Genomic DNA, 26,237 nt, shown 5'->3' with positions numbered 1-26,237 from the left:
TCTGCTGGTCAGCTGCCCAAACAGAACTCGCGAGGAAAATCTGCCCCAATCATTGAAATCTTTGAAGAGGTAAATGAGAGAGTAGACAAGGGTAATGAAGTATATGTAATTTATCTAGGTTTCCAAAAGGCCTTCGATAAGATGCCACATAATAGACTAATAAATAAGGTCAGAGCATGCGGGGTCAGGGGACAAGCAGTAGAATGGGTAGCTAGCTGGCTACAAGACAGGAAGCAGAGAGTAGGGGTAAAGGGTAGCTATTCAGAGTGACAAAAGGTGGAAAGTGGGGTCCCACAAGGATCAGTGCTGGGACCACTGTTGTTCACAATTTAATGATTTAGATTTTGGAATCAACTTTTTAAGTTTGCGGATGACACCAAATTGGTAGGGATAGTCAACACTGAGGAGAACTGCAACAAATTACAAGAAGACATTAATAAGCTTGCAGAATGGGCATATAATTGACAAATTAATTTCAACAAAGATAAGTGTGAGGTTACATATTACTTGGAAAGTAAGTATATAAATGGGCTAGAGAAGCAAAGGGATCTGGGAGTACAAATACACAAATCACTAAAAGTAGTGACATAGGTTAATAAGGCCATAAAAAAGAAAAACAAGCATTAGGGTTTATTTCTAGAGGGATAGAATTGAAATGTTGAGAAATTATGCTATACTTGTATCAAACCTTGGTTAGACCACACTTGGACCACTGTGTACAGTTCTGGTCGCCATATCATAAAAAGTTTATAGAGGCATTGGACACGGTGCAAAAAAGATTTACAAGGATGATACCAGAACTGCGAGGTTATACTTATCAGGAAAGGATCAACAGGCTGGGTCCCTTTTCTCTTGAAAAGCAAAGCTGAGGGGTGGCCTAATAGAGGTCTTTAAAATTATGAAAGGTTTTGATAGAGTAGACACAAGGGATATAACCTCCAGATCTGTGTGCACTTGTGGGGAAGAGCTAGACTGGAGGCCATCAATATAAGATAGTCACCAAGAAATCCAATAGGGAATTCAGAAGAACATAAGAAATAGGAGCAGGAATAGGCCACTTGGCCCCTCCAGCCTGCTCTGCCATTCAATAAGATCATGGCTGATCTTGGGCTCAAAGCCACTTCCCTGCCCGCTCCCCATAACCTTTCACTCCCTTATCTTGTAAAAATCTGTCTATCTCCACCTTAAATGTATTTAATGACCCAGCCTCCACGGCTCTCTGGGACAGAGAATTCCACAGATTTACGACCCTCTGATAGAAGAAATTCCTCCTCATCTCAGTTCTAAAAGGGTGACCCTTTATTCTGAAACTATGGGTACAGAGGGTTATGCTGCTAGAGTTAGATGAGGAAGGACGGGAGGAGGCTCACGTGGAGCAAAAACGCCAGCATGGACTGGATGGGCCGAATGGCCTGTTTGGTCTCTGCAGTACCTGTGCATATAGTATAGACTGATGGTGCAGACCTGAGCTGCTTGGTCTCTGCAGTACCTGGATATATAGTATGGACTGGGTACTTGCTTCCTACACCATTGTACTATGGGCAAGTGTGTCAAGTTTTACTTGCTCTGCTGGTTATTTACATTTTGACAATTGCCGTGGTCAAGTTCAAACAGTACCACCTCATATCTGTATGGCCTGCTGTGTGCAAAAAGGATGACTAAAGAATTTTGCTGAAAGAAAAAAAGAAAGACTTGTAGGAATGCCTAATTCCTATCAAAAGACTGAGGTCGACTCAGGCGATCAATCAAAAGATGTTTAATGTAAAACTAACTGAGTTTAACAAACAAAAGCACGAGAACTACGAATACAGGTCTAGTCAGTTCGGAGGCTCCAAGAGGACTGCTTGGGCAGTCCCGTGGCTGGCGTCATGACGTCATCACATTTTTCCCGCCATTGGGGATCATGTGATGAATGGCGTGACGTCATCGTGTTTGCCCGCGCTCTTAAAGGGACCGCGCTCTGTGCATGCAAACAGTATATACAAAGATACAGATTCAGGCTGTAGCTAACACATTGTTAAAGGGAATTACATACAGTTGATCCGAGTCCCTTCGTGGTTCTGCCACAAACTTGCATTTATATAGCGCCTTTCATGACCACCGGATGTCCCGAAGCGCTTTACAGCCAATGAAATACTTTTTTGGAGTGTAGTCACTGTTGTAATGTAGGAAACGTGGCAGCCAGTTTGTGCACAGCAAGCTCCCACAAACAGAAATGTGAAAATGACCAGAAAATCTGTTTTAGTGATGTTGATTGAGGGATAATAATGGCCAGGACACCAGGGATAACTCCCCTGCTCTTCTTTGAAATAGTGTCATGGGATCTTTTACATCTACTTGAGAGGGCAGACAGGGCCTCGGTTTAACGTCTCAGCTGAAAGATGGCACCTCTGACGGTGCAGCACTCCCTCAGCACTGCACAGGAGTGTCAGCCTAGATTTTTGTGCTCAAGTCCCTGGAGTGGGACTTGAACCTACAACCATTCTGATTCAGAGGCAAGAGTGCTGCCCACTGAGCCACGGCTGACACTCAATGGCCCAGAAATTCGGGTCGGAGGCTTCCCGCGGGTGCAAGCCTCCGACCTGCACTTACCTAGCACGCCAGCCGTTGAGCTGTGGGCCCGCGTGGGATTCCGATCCTGGGCCTGCTCCAACTGCCGGCGCGCAGTGCTTGTGTATCCCAGGGGTGCAGTTAGTTCGATGCGTCCCCTGGGATCACGTAGGCCATGGAGAGCCAATGGTAGCAGGGAATGCCCATTCATAAAATTGACAGGAAGAGCTGTCAAAACCATAAATACTGTAAGCCCCAAAACATCACTAAAACTTCAAATAAATTTTTAAAAAGTCACATTTTTAAAATAACTATAAATTATACAAAATAACTATTTTAAACAATAATTTAAATTTTTGAAAAATTAATTCCATTTTCTAACGGAGCTAAAAATAAACTTACCTTTCTTTAAAGTATTTAAAAATAATAAACCTGTGGAAAAAATGTTTTAATTTTAATTAATTCACCACTGACCTTGTTAAAAGCAGGCCTTGCGCCTGCTTTTTATATGTGTAACTCCTGGAGACTTACCCTCCCGGAAAAACCTGGAAAAAAAACGTAAGTTCAATGCGCACGCGCTGTCTCTCCGGCGCATGCGTTCGACCTCTGAACCCCTTCTTTCAAGGAAACGGAAGTTCCGGTTTCCCGCGCATGCGCAGTGCATGCATGAAACCGGCACTTCCATTGGGCCTACAGGCGAGTACCCTGTGCGTACTCACCCATGGAGACCCGAATTTCTGGGCCACAAGTGTCATTAAAAAGTAACCACAGTGATAGCCACAATTAATATTCAGTACAAACCTGCCGTCCTCTCTGGACCAACAGAGCTCTGCTGCACCTGCAGACAATGACTGGTTAAACATAGAAATGAATGGTTGAATGAAGTTCTACTTCCATTACTGGATGACTATAGTGTGCGTATGACAGAAATTCCAGCCTCTTTACCCACTCTGTCCAGCACGGGCACTCAGTCACCTGCAGCTGGAGCCTTTCAATATTCCTGTTTTTATTGTAAAAGAATTGTTTTCAAACTCCGTGTGTTCTTGTCTCTGGGCCTCTGGAGGAAAACTTTGGTACTGACTCCAAACATTTCACTGCACCAATCACCATCTATTAGCAAACAGCAGAACTCCTGAGTGTTGCCTTAAGAAAGAAGACAACATATTGTGTGGAGTGCCTCAAGGGTTAATATCAAGCCAGTGAATGGTGTTTGTATGTAATTATTGGATCAAGTGATTTCCATTACACACGTCTTGCTTCTGGGAATTCGAATTTATTTTCTAAAACTAGATTTGACGGTAGATTTGAAAACAGCGTAAAACTCACCAAGAGCAGGCAAGCAGTATAGGATAAAGAATGCATGTCAGGCATTTGGGACAACACAGGTCATAAAGGGATTACATTAGATTGAGTGGGTGCAAGCTGCGTGTAGAGTGCACCATGGAAGTTGGGACTTGTAGGACCATAGAGCACAGTGATATTGGACAGAGTAACTCAAACCTAAATGGTAAATCCTTATTAATGCCGGCTCAGAAGGCAGTGAACAGTAAAACAAAATGGGGCAGGGAAGGGCGTTGCTTCACTTTGTGGCTGGTGGGCATGCTGGACATCAATTTCCAGGAGGATTCTTCTGCTCATCGTACCCTTTTCCCAGGGTTTCTGAACCTCTTCCACTGAAGTTACAGCAGATGAGTGGGAGAGCCCCCACGGAAATTGACCCCCCCCCCCAATGTTCCGAGCACGTCCAGGAAACTTGGTGGGAAGAGGGCCTCAGACAGAACTTTCTGGTGGGAGTACTTTTAAAAGGTCGACAGCAATTCAAATAAGTGTTTTTTGGCCATGTCTGGGTCCTTCTTGTTATTTCTTTTTATTTATTTCCTGCTGATCTTCATGAGCCTTTGTGCCGGCTGATGCCACTAAACATTTCTGTAGGCCCAAGCACACCCACTCTCCAGTGACCATGGGGGTTGTCTTCTCGGGGTGTGGGTCAACAGAAATGCCAATGTTGAGCAATCCCATCTGTTTCAAGGACATCTGCGACTACCGTGCAGCAGAGGGCTGGAGCATGCAACGACAGTAACTGGTTGTGGCCTGAAAATTGGCTTCACCTCCTTGTAGGCATGCTACAATATTAATCTATGGGGTGGCAGAGGGCAACTCTCCTTACAAGCACCTCATGCAGTCATCAGCAGCCATCAACAACAACAAATTGCATTTATATAGCGTCTTTAACGTAGTCAAACACGGGGCTGGGCTTTGGACTGTTCAGTCACTTCTCTGCAGTCTCTTGCTCTGTACCTAGGGCACCCTTTCCCTTCATTTGTGCCTGCCGCTTCTTAATCCTTTGCCCCCTTCAATCTTGGTAAAGACTTTTGATGGGTAAAGATGCCCTTTAAGGCTCTGCAAAAGCTTGCTGAATTTTTATCCCTTCATTGTGACACTCCCTTTAATTGTCGCCATTCCTTTAATTTTCACTGACATGCAATTTTCCTCTCCCACAGCTAGAGGTAAATTTTCGTCTTCACTGCACAGGCAGTAAACTGGTGGAATAAATCGCTCGCCCATTATAGAATCTGTCTGATTCCCGTTCCATTGATTTCAATGGAACGATAATCGGCTGGGTTTTACAATGGGCTGCCGATCCACTCCATCCCATTACCGCCCATGCAATGAAGACGAAAATTTATCCCCTAATGACTTCCCTACACTCAATCTGAACCTACACCTGGAGCTGTGACTGCCTGATATTTGCTCTTGACAGTTTGGGCAGCGTTAGACCTATTTCGAACTGATTCCGATCTGGAGATGAAAATCGGCCTTGCTGTCTGTCAGACACCGAACGGTATATTTCCGTTTCTGGAGGATTTTCCTCTGCAAGATGCTTGTGCGCGTGCCCTTTGAGATCTTGATGATGGCCCGTGTAGGTGCTGATGGTTCAGAGTAATTGCAAGCTGTTAACCTGAGGCTCAGCTTTCGGACAACTTTTGCTATCATTCTGAGGTGATGATATTGTGTTCGAGGCAGGCTCTGGGCTGGTCATGCTCTCTAACTGTTGCTGGTTAGTCACTGACACTACTGACATTTCTCGCATTCTGTGCATAATTTGTTTTGTGGGAAATTAGTGTCATATCATCTCCGTTCCAAGCCCCTCACTAACAAGGCAGGTTTGTTAAGCTCTTCCTATTTAATGCCTCCAGTCCTGAAACTGGATTTGAGGCTTATTTACATCAATGGCTGTCCTTCGAACCCTGGCCGTACATTGTGTGGGTGTGACTGTCAATCAGATAAATTATTTTCTTTGGTGAAGGGTTTGAATACCAGGGGCGCATGTTAAAAAAAGAAAGATAGGAACAAGAAGGAAAGTTAGTTGGAACATTTTCATTGATGAGTAATAGCTTTGAAAAAATAAGATAATGGAAGTCCTTGGTAACAATCAGTAGAAATAGGTTCAAGAGGCAACTCTACGGAACTTAAATTTATTCGCGCCCCAAACCAGATGCGATTCCAGCTGTGTGCAGTGACAGCGCGCCACAGCGCAGAGGCCTGAGGGCTGAACTAAATTCATCCTATGGCCTCAGGGGGCGGAAATCAGGCACATCAACGAGCTCGCCTGTCGGACCTAACCAATTTCAGCTGAGGCCCACAGGTACATCTCGGGGTGGGGGGGGGGGGGGGAGAGGCAATAGGGAGGGGGGTGAGGGTGGGCGGGCAACGGCCTGCAGTTGTTTTGTGGAACCAGGAGAAGCACTCCTCCTCCTCAACAAAAAAATAAATTTTTGGTACTTTATTTGATCGGCCTCCAGCAGTCACTTTAAAAAATGCAACTCAAGACCTGGAAATACTAGTTGGAGCTTACACATCACAAATAAAATGAGTGCAGTGATGTTGAGTTTAGGCCCCTATGTGTTTCTGGTGAGAGAGAGAGAGGAGATTTAGGGTGAAAAATTCGGTATTGACCATTTTGTGGCGCTACCATCGCCTGGGCACTACACACTTCTCTTAGGGTGCTAACGTCGGAGAGCGGGGCGCTACCTTCAGAATGCTAATCAAGTTCCGGCGCTGTTAATTAGAAAGTCGTCAGACAGACTGGTGCCTTCCAGTTCTTAAAGGGGAGGTTTAATCATGCTGCACAGCCTCACTCTGATCATTGCTGCTTGTCCTTCAAATGAACCGGTAAGTGATCCCTTTAAATAGCGCCCCAGGAGCGGCAATCCCAGGTATCAACGCCTGCTATTTCTGTTGTTCTCAGCGCCAGGCGGTAAGTCAGGGGAAGCGACTGCATTTTGCATCCAGGGCGCTAATGGGGCATTGCACACTCATTGACCTCACGGTCTGAGTGGTGCTAGAGGGCCAGGCCCTAAGTGTTAGCGCTGGCGCTAAATGCCGACTGAATTTTGCAGGCGGCATTGGAATCGCCGCGCCCGGGCGATAAGCCCTTAGCACCCCATTAGCGCCCCACGTGGGCGCTAACAGGAGGAACTAAGGTACCGAATTTCTAGCCCTAGAGATATGATGAGAAATTGAGAAGAGAGGGCTGATATTCCACAGGGGTAGAATTATCAGCCTAGTATCCTTTTCCTGTTACTAAAAATTTACTTTGGTCCTATTGGTTGGTAGAATAGTTGGTGCATTGTCGGTGGTCTGTTTGTTATATGGTGCATTCACGCTGCAAGTTTAGCGTCCATGCAAAGTGGCTTCAAGTTTGCATGAACTTCAAATTTGTGACATGTAAGTCAGGTGTCAAAGGGTCAAACTGACGCCATAATGAAGTGGAGTGAGACTGCTTGTTAGAGAAGATGACACGGTAGTGATGATGCACTACAGGTTCCACATTATTGGAATTAAGATAATCATCGGCATGTCTGGTATTGATCAACTGTAGCCTTCATGGGGTGAGCAGCACAAAGAAGGACCCAAGGATGTGGCTGCTGTGGATGAGACACTGTTATTGGGTAGCCAGTGGTGTCAGCAGATAATTGCCACATTCTTCAGCCGGTTTCAATATTGTTGCTGCTGAAGTGTCATAAAGGCAATGGTGACTGTCCCTTCTGCTTTCCCTTTGCTTCTCTGTTGCAAGCCTACAGCTTGTAGGAAAGTTATAGTCCTTCACTGGAGGTGATGGCTGCCAGGTGCTTACGAACAATCAAAGGTAACATTCCTGTGGGATGGCACAGATTTCATTGTCTGCTAGTTGCCTTGTAAAGGGCTATCTTTCTTGCTGACTGTGAGGGTCAATGAATCCCTATCTATCTCATCCATGAAACCAGCATGCAGTTTATCATTCATGGTGGTTAAAGAGGAAATACAGGTACTAGTGTGTGTTAAGGACACCAAGTGCTCAAGGTAAAATGCATTTAATGTGAAGTATCAATCTGTGCTCACCTTCTGTGACCTGTATAACTTCTTACAGGCATTCCTGTCTTTACCTCTACCACAAAATGTTTCCCAACCAGTAAGTATGAATACAGATACTGCCATATTTTTGCAGCCCTGGATGTCTCTGAATGTAAAGAACCTTGAAAGCTTTGCATTTATCCCAGGACTGGTCAGAGATGCTGTCCCTCATTGCAAGGATTTAGTGTTGTGCAAACCAGACACTTCCTCAGAACACTGTGGGCAGACAGGTGTCTCACCAGTGAGAGTGTCCAACAGTGACATTGTGGCGGAGCCACTAAGGGACTCCGATCAATTGTATATAATTCCCTTTAATAATATGTTAGCTACAGCCTGAGTCTGTATCTTTGTTTTCACTGTTTACATGTACAGAGCGCGATCACTTTAATAGCGCGGGTAAACGCGATGACGTCACGCCGTTCATCACGTGATCCCCCACCAGCGGGAAAAACGTGATGATGTCATGACGTCAGCCACGGGACCACCCAAGCAGTCCTTGTGGTGCCTCCGAACTGACTAGACCTATATTCGATGTTCTCCTGTAGTTATCCGTTAAACTCTGTTAGTTTTCATTAAACCTCGTTTATTTGATCGCCTGAGTGGACCTCAGTCTTTTGGATAGGAACTAAACATTCCTACATTGGTGACCCCGACTTTTGCGAACGGTTTTCGCAGAAGTTACTGAACATGGAATCGAACGCCGTTGCTTTGAAGCTACCACAGTTCTGGGAGCAACAGCCAGCCGCGTGGTTCATCCAGGCTGAAGCCCAGTTCGCAATCAGGAACATCGTTGCTGATCAGACCCGTTACTATTACGTGGTCTCCGCCCACGACAGCGCCACAGCCTCGCGGATCGTCAACCTGCTTGGTAATCCACCAGAAGATCGCCAGTATGAAAGGATAAAGGCGCGGTTGTTACAGGTCTTCGGGCTCACGAAGTCGGAGCGCGCTCGCCGGTTGCTCAATATGCCCGGCCTTGGGGACCCCAAGCCGTCCGAGCTCATGAGCCAAATGCTCATGCTCCTGGGCTCCGAACCGGAATGCTTCCTCTTCAGGGAGCTATTCCTCAGCCAGCTACCGGAGCAAGTTCAGGCTGCCCTAGCCAGGTCGGAAGTCACAGACTGCGCAGACAAGATCTTCGCGGTGACACAGCAGTACTGCGCTGCCACGAGGCGCCCATCCCCCACAGACGCTCCTCCAGCTCCTCAACCTGCAGGGTTCTGCTTCTACCACGCCCGTTTTGGCGCGAAAGCAAGATGCTGCCGCCCTCCCTGCAACTTTTCGCTCAAAAAAAAACAGCTGCCACCCTGTCGAAAGAGGACTGGGTATAACGAGCGCCCCACGGCTGCAATGGCAATCGGTAATTCGGGAAAACTCCTCTTCATCACCGACTCCCTATCTGGTCGACATTTCCTCTGCGACACCAGGGCGCAGTGTAGCATCCTACCCGCGTCAAATCTTGATCTACAAGCCGGGGGGCATGGCCCCTCCCTCGAGGCGGCTAATGGCGGGGCCATTCGGACCTTAGGAAGACGGCGGGTCCAGGTGTGCTTCAGCGGCCAGCGGTTTTACTGGGATTTCATCATGGCCAAAGGCTCTCAAGCCATCCTCGGGGCGGATTTTTTGTGCGCCAACGGCCTCCTGGTGGATGTATGGCACCGCCAGTTGATCATTGCGGCCACTTTTCACTCCATCCCATGCCACTGCAGTAACACCGTGGCGCGCACTGTCTCCTGTGCGTTCCCACTTCCAGATGACTTCACTCGCTTCCTCGGAGATTTCCCAGACCTGACCAGACCCACTTTCTCTTCCACGGCCACGAAACATGGTGTCGAACATCACATCACCACTACTGGCTCCCCGGCCTACGCACGGGCCCGGCGCCTCGAACCTGGCAAGCTCGCAGCTGCGAAAGCGGAGTTCGACACGATGGAGCGGCTAGGGATTATTCGCCGGTCGAATAGCCCCATGTCTTCACCTCTCCACATTGTTCCGAAACCTGGCGGCGGATGGCGGCCTTGCGGCGACTACCGATGCCTGTACGATGCCACTACTCCTGATCAGTACCCGATCCCTCATATTCAGGATTTCTCTGCCCATTTGACGGGAAATACAATTTTTTCAAAAGTCGACCTTGTCCGTGGCTACCACCAGGTCCCCGTACGCTTGCAAGACGTCCCGAAAACTGCAGTCATCACCCCATTCGGCTTGTTTTAATTTCTGCAGATGCCGTTTGGATTGAAGAATGCTGCACAGGCTTTCCAGCGCTTGATGGATTCCGTGCTTCAGGATCTCAAGCTTCTATTCGCCTACCTCGACAACATCCTCATCGCCAGCCCTAATAAAGAGGAGCACATCTGCCATTTGCGCACCCTCTTTAGACGCCTCAGTCAACACGGCTTGATCATCAACCCGGCCAAGTGCCAGTTCGGCCTGCAGCAGATTGATTTCTTAGGCCATCGCATCACATCGGACGGCGCAATTCCCCTGCAAACGAAGGCGGAGGCAGTTACTTGGTTCCCACGCCAGCAGATCGTCAAGGCCCTGCAGGAGTTCCTCGGGATGGTAAATTTTTATCACCGGTTCGTCCCTAATGCAGCTCTGCTAATGCAGCCCCTGTACGAGGCCCTCAAGGGCAAGTCCGGCAAGGATCCGATTAGCTGGACGGTTGACATGGATCGGGCGTTCGTCGACACAAAAGGTGCTTTAGCCAACGCAACCATGCTGGCGCACCCGCTGCCAGGTGCCATCATCGCCCTTACCACCGGCGCATCAGACTACGCCATCGGCGCAGTGCAGGAACAGTGGGTGCATGGGACGTGGCAACCGCTGGCATTGTTCAGCCGTCAACTACGGCGAAACGAATGGATGTACAGCACGTTTGACCGGGAGTTGCTGGCCCTTTTTCTGGCCATCCGCCATTTCCGGTACTTGCTAGAGGGACGTCCGTTCACGGCTTTTGTGGACCATAAGCCACTAACGTTCGCTATGGCCAAGACCGCCGAACCGTGGTCAGCTCGGCAACAACGTCAGTTGACATTTATCTCAGAATTCACCACTGACATTCAGCATGTGTCCGGTAAAGACAACCTGGTGGCGGATTGCCTCTCCCGTGCGACCGTTCATGCAGTCCAGCTCGGCATCGACTATGCCCTCATGGCTGCGGATCAAGCCTCGGATCCGGAAGTCCAATCTTACAGAACCAACCCCTCTAGCCTCCAAGCGGCCGACGTCAAATTCCATGCCGCGGGCACTACGCTACTCTGCGACGTCTCCGTAGGAGATCCTCACCCTATCGTGCTGGTCGCCTGGCACCGAAAAGTTTTTGACGCCATACATGGGTTGTTCGCACCCTGGCATGAAGGCCTCGCAACGGCTGATGTCGTCCAAATTCGTGTGGCGGGGCATGCACATGGATGTTCGTGACTGGGCCTGCCAAAAGGCCAAGGTGCAGCGCCACGTCAAGGCTCCATTGGCCACTTTCGCTGTTCCGGAACGTAGGTTTGATCATGTGCATGTGGACCTGGTGGGGCCACTTCCGCCTTCGCACGGGTTTACTCATCTTCTTACAATGGTGGACTGCACCACTCGATGGCCGGAGGCGGTTCCATTGTCATCCACCACTTCCGCAGACGTCGCCAGGGCATTCATCTCCTCTTGGGTTGCCCGTTTTGGGGTACCGGCGGACATCTCGTCTGATCGTGGGCCGCAGTTTTCTTCTGAGCTCTGGAACGCTGTGGCTCAGGGGCTCGGCATCAAGCTACATTGCACCACTGCCTACCATCCACAGGCGAACGGCCTGTGCGAACGATTCCACAGGTCGCTGAAGGCCGCACTGTGAGCCAGCCTTCAAGGCATGGGCTGGGTGGACAGGCTTCCATGGGTCCTCTTGGGTCTTCGTACGGCGCCTAAAGAAGATCTTCAATCATCCTTGGCGGAGCTCGTATATGGCCAGCCGCTACGCGTACCAGGGGATTTCCTTCCGACTCCAACAGAGCCATGGTCTGCATCCCAGCAGCTCATTAGCCACCAGGAGGCGGCCAGAAGTTTCGCTCCAGTTCCTACGTCACATCACGGCTTGCAGAGTTCCCACGTCCCAGCTGAGCTGAAGAACGCCGACTATGTGTTTATCCGCCACGACGCTCATTGGGATCCGCTCAAACCCCCTTACACTGGTCCTTTCCGCGTGATAGAGCCGGGAGACAAATCTTTTTCGGTCGATGTCGGAGGTAAACCGGACCACATTTCGGTTGACCGGTTGAAGCCGGCTCACTTGGACCTTGACCGCCCAGTTGAGATTGCACAACCGCCGAGACGTGGCCCACCACCCACAGTCGCCATGCCAGATCAAATGCAACCGCCCGCCAGCTCGCCCGCCATCCATCAGCTTCCACTTCAAGGCTACAGAAGTCGATCTGACAGGCTTGTCAGGCCTCCTCGCCGTTTTACTTTTGCTATTAAAGACAATTCTGGGGGGGGGCGCATGTGGCAGAGCCACTAAGGGACTCCGATCAATTGTATATAATTCCCTTTAATAATATGTTAGCTACAGCCTGAGTCTTTATCTTTGTTTTTACTGTTTACATGTACAGAGCACGATCACTTTAATAGCGCGGGTAAACGCGATGACGTCACGCCGTTCATCACGTGATCCCCCACCGGCGGGAAAAACGTCATGACGTCATGACGTCAGCCACGGGACCGCCCAAGCAGTCCTCGTGGAACCTCTGAACTGACTAGACCTATATTCGATATTCTCCTGTAGTTATCCGTTAAACTCTGTTAGTTTTCATTAAACCTCGTTTATTTGATCGCCTGAGTGGACCTCAGTCTTTTGGATAGGAACTAGACATTCCTGTAACATCCTGTAATCAAGCACTGCCTTGCAAACTAGAGGACACGGGGCTCAGACAGTGCTTAGGTCTTCGTTAGCAAGGATCTTTCTGGCTGCACCAGCTCCTAAAATCCCCTGAGGCTCTCCACTCTTTCCCCCAGAGATTAAAAAGGCCTTGATGGCTTCTGCACTCAGTGTATCCAGAACACAAGGGAAAAAAATAATCTGTGGCATTCACGCTCCACTGTACTTGTGGTCATAACAATTCTGTTGATGCAGAAACAGAGCCTGCATGCTTCTGAAGGCTGAGTAGATCAGCTGTCTTCTGATCAGACACTACTGCTATTTGAACCCATACAGGATTGTGCTTGATAAACCCCCCAACCCCACCCACACCTGCCGAATTCCTGAGTGTTGCAAGTCCAATAAACTCAAACATACGCTCTTCCAGCAGCACACATACTCCTTATAACAACAACTAGCTGCCACATGTACCATTTTGAATTGAAGAAGTAAAAGTGATGATAAGATCACTATAATGCATAATACGGTACATAAGAGCAAATTTTGTGACATATTATTAAATATATGCGAAGCGTATTATCGTGTTTTTTAGGCACCACTGTCGACACAGAGCCTCACTGGACAGAAGTCCAGATTGATGAATTAGGCCCACAGGTCAATGACTGAATCGTGGCACTCCTAATTTTCAGCAGAAAATTAGGGAGGCATAAATGATGGACATTAACCTCTGCATCCAATTTCCTTGACCACTGAGTGAGGATCCACAGCAGCAGCACAAGCTTGCAAAATTCACTTTATAGATTAAGGCCTAGAAATTGGGTTGTGGGCTCGCCAGGGCTGTAGCGCCAGAAATTTTGCGCCAGCGTTAATGCGGCAGCGCCCGACGAAAATTCGGTTGCGCCGGCCCCAGAGGGCGGCGGGCGCTAAAGGAGGGTTTTAGCGCCTGAAAACGGGCGTTGAATTGGGTTTCCCGGCGCTAATCCCCCGCTGCGGCACCCGATGAGGTGCGGCAGGCTGGGGAACTGCAGGCCTCCTCCTTCTGTTAAGGAGGAGCTGCCTGCAGCCGACAACTGTCCGGCGGATTCCCCCGACATCTGAGCCCGCACCTCGGGGAAGTGCCGGGCTCGCAGCACACACTCATCAGGGCCACGGGGGGGGGGTGATGCAGGAGTCCGGGAAGGGAGGTGCGGGCAGGCGGCCGCCGGGAACGCGGCCGGCCGCCGCTCCACCTTTATGCGCCGGCGCAAAGGCGTGTAAGAACACTTTTCACATTCATTAGTTGCGCCTGCCACGGGCGAGGCGGGCGCAACTGAATTTGGGCTTGGGGCCGGGTTACCACGGCAACCGGGACGCTGCGCACACCGATGATGTCATCGGTGCCGGCGCAGCGCTACCGGCTAACGCTGATGGTAAGGCCCAAGTCAATTTGCAAAACGGCTATAAGTCCGGCGCAAGGCCCTCTAGCGCCACTAATTGGGCGCTAAGTCCACTCAATTTCTAGGCCTAAACCTTGCACATGGGGAGTCAAGACCAAGTGGAGTCATCAGGTGAAATGGGGGTTAGAGTGCTGGGTATAATTGGACGAGAAGGAGCAGGCATAATTTGTCTTTATTTTTATACAACATTTTGATTTTATATTTTTATCGTTAAATTGCAAAACTTATGGCAATTCTGGAAGCAGAGAAGTAGAAATGGCTGGAGCATAGATTTAGTATTGCATTCACTTCTGCTGTATTCTGAGAGAACATGACTACAATTTAAAAGGATTACCTGCAGGACGTAATCCTTTTAAATTGTAGTCATGTTCTCTCAGAATACAGCAGAAGTGAACCTGCAGGATGTTATCTGGATGATGTAGCTAGGAATGGATATTATTCAGTGTTTAGACAGTTATGACTTAACACTTAAAAGATCAAAGTGTTCTTTCATGCAACGGCTGAGTGCACTGGATATAGCAAAGGCAACATCCCGGCTATCGTGCTGAAGACTTGCGCTCCAGAACTAGCCGTGCCTCTAACCAAGCTGTTCCAGTGCAGCAACAACACTGGCATCTATCTGACAATGTGGAAAACTGCCCAGGTATGTCCTGTCCACAAAGAGCAGGACAAATCCAATCCGACAAATTACCACCCCGTCAGTCTACTCTCAATCATCAGCAAAGTGATGGACGGTGCCATCGACAGTGCTATCAAGCAGCACTTACTCACCAATAACCTGCTCACTGATGCCCAGTTTGGGTTCCGCCAGGACCACTCAGCCCCCGACCTCATTACAGTCTTGGTCGAAACATGGACAAAGGAGCTAAATTCCAGAGGTGAGGTGAGAGTGACTGCCCTTGACATCAAGGCAGCATTTGACTGAGTGTAGCATCAATGAGCCCTAGTAAAACTGAAGTCAATGGGAATCGGGGGGAAAACTCTCCACTTACTGTAGTCATACCTAGCACAAAGGAAGATGGTTGTGGTGGTTGAAGGTCAATTATCACAGCCCCAGGACATCGCTGCAGGAGTTCCTCAGGGCAGTGTCCTAGGCCCAACCATCTTCAGCTGCTTCATCAATGACCTTCCCTCCAACATAAGGTCAGAAATGGGGATGTTCGCTGATGACTGCACAGTGTTCAGTGCCATTCACAACTCCTCAGATAATGAAGCAGTCCATGCCCACATGCAACAAGACCTGGACGACGTTCAGGCTTGGGCTGATAAGTAGCAGGTAACATTTGGGCCACAGAAGTGCCAGGTGTAGTGTATGTACCTTTAAGAGAGAACTACTTTTACAGCTCCTGTATACTGTAGTACCGGCAGTGACCACACCTGTATATAAGCCTTGAGCATGCCTCTGTACCCCCAGTCTTGAGACTACCCTACTCCAGTAAACACCTGTTGATTGTTAAGTTACAGCATCCGTGTAGTTATTAAAAAAACATCATACTCTCAGAATCATGGATCTAACAGTGGCGACGAGTGTCGATTCGAATCTACCTGCAACTCTGCATTTCCTGTTGAGGATTCGCTCCGGGAGGGCGGTGGAAGAAAGTCGAGGCCAGAAGCACGGGCGTCGACCACGAGCAACCGCCCAGTCATCCAGCAGAGAGTGAACATCGCAGGGGAGGCTTTGGAGAGCCGGGCTTGGTTCCCCAGCCACGACGATCAGCAACAGACTGACGACAGGTACAGCGCAGACCCTTCCCGGACAGCGGCGGCTGGAGCCGACCGACGGCAGAGAAAAAGCCGAGCAGCGTCGACGGGGTAAGAGAGAGGGTGAAGCGCACAGCATGCAGCCGGGGGTTGAAAACCGAGCGGCGTCGAGGAAAAACAAAATGGAGAGAGAGAGGGTAAAGCAACAGCCGGGTTCAGGACTGAGCGACGGAAACGGGAAAGGCGCACAGAAAAAAAAAAATGCGCAGAGCACAGCCAGGGCTCAAGGGCTGAACAGTGTCCATGGGGAGAAGAAGGGAGAGCGCGGGAGACGCCATTGAGCCGCGGAGAAGGAAGAGCGCGGGAGATGCCATTTTTAGAAGCCGCAGCGGAGAAGAAGGGCGAGCGTGGGAAGAAAGGAAAGCGCGGGAGACGCCATTTTGTGCCAGCGGAGAAGAAGGGAGAGTGCGGGAGACGCCATTTTTGACAGTTAAATCACACCCAGGGATGCCGAAGAGTGGCAGTATCTCTACGTTCGACAATGAAGTTGAAGATTGGGCGACATATGTGGAACGTATTGAGGTGTACTGCAGGGCAAATGAAGTGCCAGATGCTAAGAAAGCACTGGTTTTGTTAAATTCCATGGGTGCAAAAACTTATGGGTTACTGCGAAACCTAATAACCCCAGAGAAGCCTGTGAATAAGAATTTTGAAAGCATAGTAGAAATCCTACAGGACCACTTAAACCCCACACCACTGCTGATAGCAGAAAGATTTAAGTTCCATAAAAGGAACCAACATAAAGAAGAAAGCAATGCTGAGTACTTAACGGAACTGCGCAAGCTATCGAAACACTGCCAGTTTGGAGTGGGACTAGCAGATACGTTAAGGGACAAGTTTGCGTGTGGGCTTCAAAGTGAAGGAACCCAGAAACGGCTTCTATCAGAAAAGGATCTTACGCTGGACAAGGCTTTCAGCATGGCAGTATCACACGAAGCAGCCGCAAGGGGCGCAGCAGAGATACAATGGAGACCGCAAGAATATGGCACCAATGAAATGTCCTATGGAACAGGGAAGTGTTATCGCTGCGGCAGAACAACACACGACCAGAAGGATTGTTGGTTCAAGGACCAAGTGTGCAGACAGTGTGGGAAAGCAGGACACATAGCAAGAGTCTGCAGGTCTGGGAAGAAAACCAACAGCAAGAAATCTCCATAGGAGAAGTACAAAAAGGTACATAAGGTGATGGACAGTAGTTCAGACGAACAGAAAAGTGATACAGACTCCGGAAGCAAGGAGCTGGGTTGTCTGAAACTACATAAGGTAACCAAAATGGAGGATCACCAGACTATCTGGGTTACACTCAAGATAGACGGAGTCCAAGTGAAAATGGAATTGGACACAGGATCAGCCCTAACAGTCATAAACCAAAGGGACTACAAGCGGCTATTTTCACATATACCCTTGAAAGCTACAGAGATTGTCTTGAAGACGTACACGGGGCAAAAAGTCTACCCCAAAGGAAAAATAAGGGTGAAAGTGATATACAAAGGCCAGGAAATACCTAAAATTGACTTATATGTATTGCCAGATGGAGGACCACCACTGCTAGGACGTGAATGGATCCGGAAGATACAATTAGATTGGCATTCCACACAGGCACTGAAGGTTGAGGCCAAAAAGGATGACGACGTCACACCTGGACGACTGTCAAAAATGCTAACTGACGCAAAAGAAGTGTTCCAGGAGGGACTCGGAACACTAAAAGGCATAACAGCAATGATTAAAATAGAGGAAAACGCAAGCCCAAAGTTTCTTACGGCCAGACCAGTGCCTTATGTGATCAGACCAGCCGTCGAAGCAGAGCTGGAAGGGTTGGAACATTCAGGAGTACTGTCCAAAGTAGACTGGAGCGAGTGGGCTACACCCATCGTTCCTGAAATGAAGAGGTCGTTGAGTAATACGCCAGGGGAACCAAAGAAGGTCCGCATCTGTGGGTATTTTAAGGTGACAGTGAACCCAGTCCTTCACACGGTACAATATCTGCTTCCACGAATTGAGGATATTTTCGCCTCGCTATCTGGATATAAACGCTTCACCAAAATTGATCTAGCCCAGGCGTACATGCAAATGGAGGTAGAAGAAGCCTCGAAACAATACCTCACGATCAACACTTATAAAAGTCTCTACCAATACAACCGGCTGGTGTTCGGGGTAGCATCAGCTCCGGCTATTTGGCAAAGGGCGATGGATCAAGTCCTGCAAGGGATTCCAGGGACCCAGTGTTATTTGGACGACATCCTGGTCACGGGCGAAATGACAGTGATCACCTCGCCAACCTGGAGAAGGTGCTCACCAGATTAAAGGAATATGGGCTACGAGCTAACCGCCACAAGTGCGAGTTTTTCCAGAAGCAGATCTCGTATTGTGGCCACGTTATCGATGAAGAGGGGTTACATAAGTCCCCTGAAAAGATTGAGGCAGTAGTCAATGCTCCAGCACCGGAAAATGTGTCACAACTGAGGTCGTTCCTCGGGCTGGTAAACTACTACAATAAGTTCTTACCAAATTTGTCTACGGTATTACACCCACTGAACACCCTACTGCAAACAGGGGTACCATGGAAGGGGAATGACGAACGTAAACGAGCTTTCCAGAAGTACAAAGAATTGATCACATCAAAAGAGGTGTTGGCCCATTTCAACCCAGCACTACCAATTCGTTTGGCATGTGATGCATCACCCTATGGTATTGGAGCAGTGCTGTTGCACAAATTCCCAGACAGGTTGGAGAGGCCAGTAGCCTTTGCGTCTCGGTCACTAACCTCAGCCGAGCGCAACTATGCCCAGATTGACAGGGAGGCCCTCAGCCTAGTATGGGGAGTAAAAAAATTCAACCACTATCTGCATGGGCAGAAGTTCACCTTGCTGACTGACCACCAACCAGTTGTCTCCATCTTTAATCCAAAGAAGGGCGTTCCAGTGATGACTGCACAACGGTTACAAAGATGGTCCCTGTTTCTAGGGGCGAATCAATATGAAATAGAATATAAAGGCACGAAACAGCATGGAAATGCTGATGGGCTATCACGCCTACCACTGCCTACTGTGGAGGAAGCACCAGCAGTGGACCCTATTGAGATATTTTATTCGTCAATAATTGAACGATTGCCAGTAACGAACGCGGATATAGAGAAGGAGACCCGCAATGATCCGACGCTGTCTCGGGTATATGATTTGACGGTGAGGGGATGGCCAACACATGGTGACTCACTGTTGCCAGCATTCTCATCCAGAAGAGAACAGCTGTCAGTATGCCAGGGGACAGTGATGTGTGGATCCAGAGTGGTGATTCCACCCAAGTTAAGGGAGAGAGTGCTAAATGAGCTTCATGAAGGTCATCTGGGAGGGGTGAAAATGAAAAGCCTTGCTAGGGCTTATGTGTGGTGGCCGGGAATCGATCAACAAATCGAGGACCTAACCAAGAGCTGCTCAGGATGCCAGAAGGTCCAAAATGCACCACCACATGCCCCTCTACACCCATGGGAGTGGCCCTCCTCTCCATGGCAACGGGTGCATATTGATTTTGCTGGTCCATTCATGGACTCAATGTTCTTAATAGCAGTGGATGCTCACTCGAAATGGCCTGAGGTGATAAAAATGTCCTCAACCACTACAGAGAAAACGATTGCAGTCCTACGGACCATATTTGCCAGGAACGGCTTGCCAGAGCAGATTTGCTCTGATAATAGACCACAGTTTGTGTCCAAAGAGTTTCGGAAATTTATGAGAAGGAATGGGGTAAGGCATTCCACATCCGCCCCGTATCATCCAGCCACAAATGGATTGGCTGAGAAGTTCGTACCAACCTTTAAAAAGGTGATAAAGGCCATGTGTGACGATGAAATTCCACTACAGCATAAGGTGGACAATTTCTTATTAGCCTACAGAAATGCGACACATGCAGTTACCAACCAGACCCCGGCCATGATGTTCTTTAACCGAAGGTTGAGATCTCATCTGGATTTGCTCAGACCAAATGTGCGAAGAAATGTTGAGGAGAAACAATTCCAGCACATCAATGAGAAGCCGACAGGAGCTTCAACGTAGGACAACCAGTTTTGGCCTGTGACTACCGAACAGAGAAATGGCAACCCGGAACGATATGCACAAGGCAGGGGCCATTAATGTACACAATGGATGTCGGGGAGAACATTGTGAGACGCTACGTCGATCAGATCTTAGCGTCACAGGAACGAGTCAACCCCATGTCTCGCGTACCTGGGGATGAACCCGACATACCGGTAGCATCTACCTCAGAACCAGTAGCAGTGGAAACCGATGAACTAACCGACGAAAAGGGGCCAGAATCGCCTCCGCACCAAGAACAAGAACCTCAGGAAAGGCGCTATCCCAAAAGGATCAGGAAGCCGCCCCAAAGACTGAATCTATAAATGGACTATTGTTGTTTAATGTACATGTTAAAGTGTTAATTGTTATTTGAATATTATGGGTACTGCTAATCTAAAAGGGGAGGAATTGTAGTGTATGTACCTTTAAGAGAGAACTATTTTACAGCTCCTGTATACTGTAGTACCGGCAGTGACCACACCTGTATATAAGCCTTGAGCATGCCTCTGTACCCCCAGTCTTGAGACTACCCTACTCCAGTAAACACCTGTTGATTGTTAAGTTACAGCATCCGTGTAGTTATTGAAAAAACATCATACTCTCAGAATCACGGATCTAACACCAGGCAATAACTATTTCCAACAAGCGAGAGTCTAACCACCACCCCTTGACATTCAACGGCATTAACATCACCGAATCCCCCACCATCAACATCCTGGGGACTCACCATTGACCAGAAACTTAACTGGACCAGCCACTTATGGCAACAAGAGTAGGTCAGAGGCTGGGTATTCTGTGGCGAGTGTTTCACCTCCTGACTCCCCAAAGCCTTTCCACTATCTACAAGGCAAGGCACAAGTAAGGAGTGTGATGGAATACTCTCCACTTGCCTGGATGAGTGCAGCTCCAACAACACTCAAGAAGCTCGACACCATCCAGGACAAAGCAGCCCGCTTGATTGGCACCCCATCCACCACCTTAAACATTCACTCCCTCCACCACCAGCGTACCATGGTTGCAATGCGTACCATCTACAAGATGCACTGCAGAAACTCGCCAAGGCTTCTTCGGCAGCACCTCCCAAACCCGCGACCTCTTCCACCTAGAAGGACAAGGGCAGCAGGCGCATGGGAACATCAGCACTTCCAAGTTCCCCTCCAAATCACACCCCATCCTGACTTAGAAGTATATAGCCGATCCTTCATCGTCGCTGGGTCAAAACCCTGGAACTCCTTACTTAACAGCACTGTGGGAGTACCTTCACCTCATGGACTGCAGCAGTTCAAGAAGGCGGCTCACCACCACCTTCTCAAGGGCAGTTAGGTATGGGCAATAAATGCTGGCTTTGCCAGCGATGCCCACATCCCATAAACGAATAAAAAAAAAAAACCTCTATTCACTCTCTGGGATTCATTGTTATTAGTAAAAGCCTCCTATCCATATCCCAAGAAGGTTAAGGTTATCTTGGAAACATATCCACTTAAAAATGCGACTGAATTAGTCTTTTTTTGGGCTAGTGAATTTCTACAGAAAGTTAATTTCTGAACCACGGCCAGTCCTTTATACAGATGTGCCCTGGAATTGGACTAGCATGTGTAAAGTTGTTTCTCAACTGTTAAAACAGATTCTCGTATCAGCCAATGTTCTGGATCACTATGATTATACTGAAGCAATTACTCTGGCAGTAGGTGGTTTGTATTATGGATTGGGTGCTGCCATTTCCCATACTTTCAGCAGTGCTTATTTGTTATTGATCTCGGCAGAAAGAAATTATTCTCAGATTGAAAACGAAGCACTACTTGTCTACAGAAATGCCACCAATATCTATATGGTCAGAAGTTTATTTTCATGACAGACCATAAGCCACGTATGTTGGTCCTTGGGCCAAAAAAGAGGCATTTCAGAAACTTCCAGGCTGCAAAGCTGGGCTGTACATTTGGTGGTTTATTGTGACTGCATTAGCTATGGATCCAGTCAACAAAATCTTAACGCTGATAGATTATCTTGGTTATCCTTGAGAGGCAGAAAAATCTGAGAACAGTAGTAATTGTGTCATGGAGGCTATTGACTTAGTGATACCGGACCCATTTACAGATACCGCTGGTGATGTCAAGTGAAATTATCCAAGTGGCACTCAGAAATGAAGTTTTGCCACTAATTTTGCATTTTGCACCCGAACGCCAGCCCAATCAGAATGACCTGACAGTGAAGGTGAAAGCCATTTACTGCATGAAGAATGAAGTAACTGTAGAAGGCTATCTGTTGTGGAGTGTTTGGGTTACGATACCAGCTCAATATCAGGACCAAGTATGCATTGTGCCCATGAAAGTCATGGCCTGTGGAGCATTTGGTTGTGAAACTGGTTTTATTTTCTGCAATAATCTTGTTGTATTCCAGGATTCAATGATGTTGAATATTGCCTAACTGGTTTGTGAGTTAATAGGAGGATTTTAACTCCTGGATTTGAGTATAAGAGTAAAGACGTCTTACTGCAATTACATAGGGCCCTGGTGAGACCACACCTGGAGTATTGTGTACAGTTTTGGTCTCCTTACCTAAGGAAGGATATACTTGCCATAGAGGGAGAGCAACGAAGGTTCACCAGACTGATTCCTGGGATGGGGGGATTGTCTTATGAGGAGAGATTGAGTAGACTAGGCCTATATTCTCTAGAGTTTAGAAGAATGAGAGGTTATCTCATTGAAACATGCAAAATTCTTACAGGGCTTGACAGGGTAGATGCAGGGAGGATGTTTCCCCTGGCTGGGGAGTCTAGAACCAGGGGTCACAGTCTCAGAATAAGGGGTCGGCCATTTAGGACTGAGATGAGGAGAAATTTCTTCACTCAGAGGGTGGTGAATCTTTGGAATTCTCTACCCCAGAGGGCTGTGGAGGCTCAGTCATTGAGACAGAGCTCGATAGATTTTTGGATATTAAGGGGATCAAGGGATATGGGGATAGTGCAGGAAAGTGGAGATCAGGTAGAAGATCAGCCATGATCCTATTGAATGGTGGAGCAGGCTTGAGGGGCCAAATGGCCTACTCCTGCTCCTATTTCTTATGTTCTTATGTTATGTTTGTGAGTTAATAGGAGGATTTTAACACCTTCTACTGCCATTTGATTAACTCTGGCCTTACGTGCCCACGTAAATCTATGCAAATCGGGGTCCTATGATGTATATAGGATCCCTATACAGTTTTGAAGGCTCTGCTCAGTAAAATTTGGCAGTCAGGAAGAAGAGGCGCCAAAAAGGTAAGTTCAAAATTATTTTTGTGGGATCAGGAGGAGCAGTAGTGATCCTGTGGGCTCCACACGAATAATGTGGGCTATTGCTGCCCTGGGCATCTCCCTTCCGTGTTTGCTGCCCACCCCGCTGGACCCACCTTTCTGTAGGCTGGGTCAGCCTCCTAGATATTGAGCCAGCCCAGAGCTGGTGAGCTGCAGTGGAACACCTGTTCAGGGTGTGCAGAGATTGCACCCGGAAATTGGTCCCCCCCAACATCAATTTTGCTCTCAAAAAACCAGGCACAACGGGAACAAATCACACCCCCTCCCACCATGCATTCCTCCACCCCACCCCCTGTAATTATGTCATGCATTCTCGAGGCAAAATTTTGAATGCATTCTTTTGAATATGCGGCAGAATTTCCAATAGAAAATGTCTTTAAGTGTTACTGATACACTAGGATTTAGATAAAACAATGTAGGTGGATTGGTTCTGCCATTGTTGCCTGGTTTGATCTGTGCTTTACACTGTGGAGGGAATTTTTACTTCCTGACGCGCTGGGAGCAGGGGTCCAGTAGCATGTGGGAAATCCCAAAGTCTGGGTTTCCCTGCACGCTGGGGAAATTTAACTCAACAGCGTGTGTCTTCTATTAGTGACAGGTTCCCTGCCAGGAAGTCAGCCTGATTGACAGTCTTGGCTTCCAGTCAGATGGGGAGCACTCCAGAGGAGGCTGCAGGACCAGGTAGGACCGATTCCAACCCCGGAAAGGGGCCCAATCCCCGACCCCCGACCCCGGGAAGGGGTCTGATCCCAAGGAGAGTCCAATCCCTGACCGTGGGCGAGCGGTCTGACCCCCGACCCCGGGAAGGGGTCTGATCCCAAGGAGGGTCCAATCCCTGACCCTGGGGGGGGCGGTCTGACCCCTGACCCCGGGAAGGGGTCTGATCCCAAGGAGGGGGCCTAATGGTGGGGGAGATTGGGGGGCTGGGAGGAATCACTCCTGCTCCTCCTGACTCACAAGGCATGTTCCCCGAGACTATTCTCGCCTTGCTGCAGCTGACGGGATTCGCGAGGCCCGGGAAACCTGGCCAGCCACAGTAAAACTTGCAAAGCAGATTAAATCCGAGGCTTCCAGACTCAATAACATATTTAAAATGACAACCCTCCTCCTGCGAGCGGGTTGGCTGCCCACATCTTGTCCCGCTTGAGTAAAAGCCGGAAATCGGCGGGTTGGAGCCGGCTTCCTGACATGCTTCGATTTCTTGCCCACTTAACTGCCCGCCCACACCCACTCCCACCCGCTCACCCATGTTAAAATTCTCCCCCGTGTTACTACAGGGTTCTCAACAAATAGGGGAAAGATTTGCAACGACATTTTTGTGCAGAAAATAATTTCTATGTTTCAATTGGCACAAGCCAAGCCACCTTCTACATGAATACATCAATGGTAGCAAGACTCAAACAGAAGAGTATTACATTTGCCTCCACAATAACAGTGACAGCACTTTGAAAAAGTAATTACTTTTTGTAATATGATGTGATTGAGATGTGAAGCACTTTCTAATATCCTGAGGACATGATATAGCACTATATAAATGCAAGTTCTTTCTTTCATGTTTGAGAGAAAAATACCAAACTCTAAGAGCTGCCTGTAAGAAAATCAACCGCCAAACAGGCTGCAGGCATTAAAATATTTGAAGAGAACGACTTGTATTTATGTCACAGCTTATCACGTTGTCAACACATGTCAAATCACTTTGCATAAAATGAATTGCTTTTCATGTGTAGTGGCTGCTGTAATAAAGGCAAATCTGAATATTTTAAGTCTGAATACAAATTTAGAATGGAGAATCAACATTGTGGAGGCCTCTCATTGTCATTTACAACAATAACAGCAACAATAATTTCATTTATATAGTGCTATTAAAGTAGCAAAAGCCACAAAGCAATTGATAGAGTAGAAAAAGACACCAAACAGTAATAAAGTTATGGGGAGATGACCAAGGAGCAGTGTGGAATAGAAGTTGTCAAGAAATATTTGAAGGTGGGGAGACAGGTCGCAAGGCAAACGGTTTAGGGAATGAGTTCAAAGAATAGACATGGTTAGCGTATGAATAAGATGTAGCTATGTGATCATCTTGTCTAATACTTGTTTAGTTGGTCCTCAGCTTGTTCCTAATTCTCATTGTTGTTTCTTTATAATATTTCTGCTTGGCCTTAGAAGTAAAGAAAGGAATTACATTTATATAGCACCATTCATGACCTCAGGATGTCCCAAAGTGCTTCACAGCCAATGAAGTACCTTTGAAGTGTAGTCACTGTTGTAATGTAGGGAAACACAGCAGCAAATTTGCACACAAAAAGGCCCTACAAATAGCAATGAGATAATGACCAGATCATCTGTTTTTAGTAATGTTGGTTGAAGGATAAACATTGGCCAGGACACTGGGGAGAACACCCCTGATCTTCTTCAAATCATGCCATGGCATCTTTATGCCTACCTGAGCGGGCAGTAGTTTAACATCTCATGCAAAAGACGGCACCTCTGATAGTGCAGCACTCCCTCAGTACTACATTAGTTTATTTGAACTTTTTATTCAGCCACTGTTGTTTTACTGTGTTTCTCCTTGTCAATGCCGTTTCCCACACTGGCCGCTGAGTTATAAAAGCAGTCAGGTCCCGATGACAACATGGGACCTGACATGCATATGTAAAAAAAGGACCCCATCGGCTTTGGGCGGGTGTCCTTGCTACTTGCTCAGTTGAGCAGGTTAAAATCCCAAATGGTCAGCTCCCGGCGGCGGGTAAGTAACCCGGGCGAGTTTAACTGCTCACCCATTCGGTTTCCACTGGGCAGGTAGGATTAAAGTTGCCCCCCCCATACCTTTCATAATTTAATGAACCCAAATACATATTTCACCAATATTGAATTAAGACAAA

This window comes from Somniosus microcephalus, chromosome 19 (assembly GCF_052327205.1).
Source record: "Somniosus microcephalus isolate GS21.2 chromosome 19, FLI_Smic_1.0, whole genome shotgun sequence".
In the NCBI taxonomy this organism is placed as follows: Eukaryota; Metazoa; Chordata; class Chondrichthyes; order Squaliformes; family Somniosidae; genus Somniosus; species Somniosus microcephalus.
The sequence above is the reverse complement of the archived record's forward strand: the minus strand, read 5'-3'. Positions refer to the sequence as shown.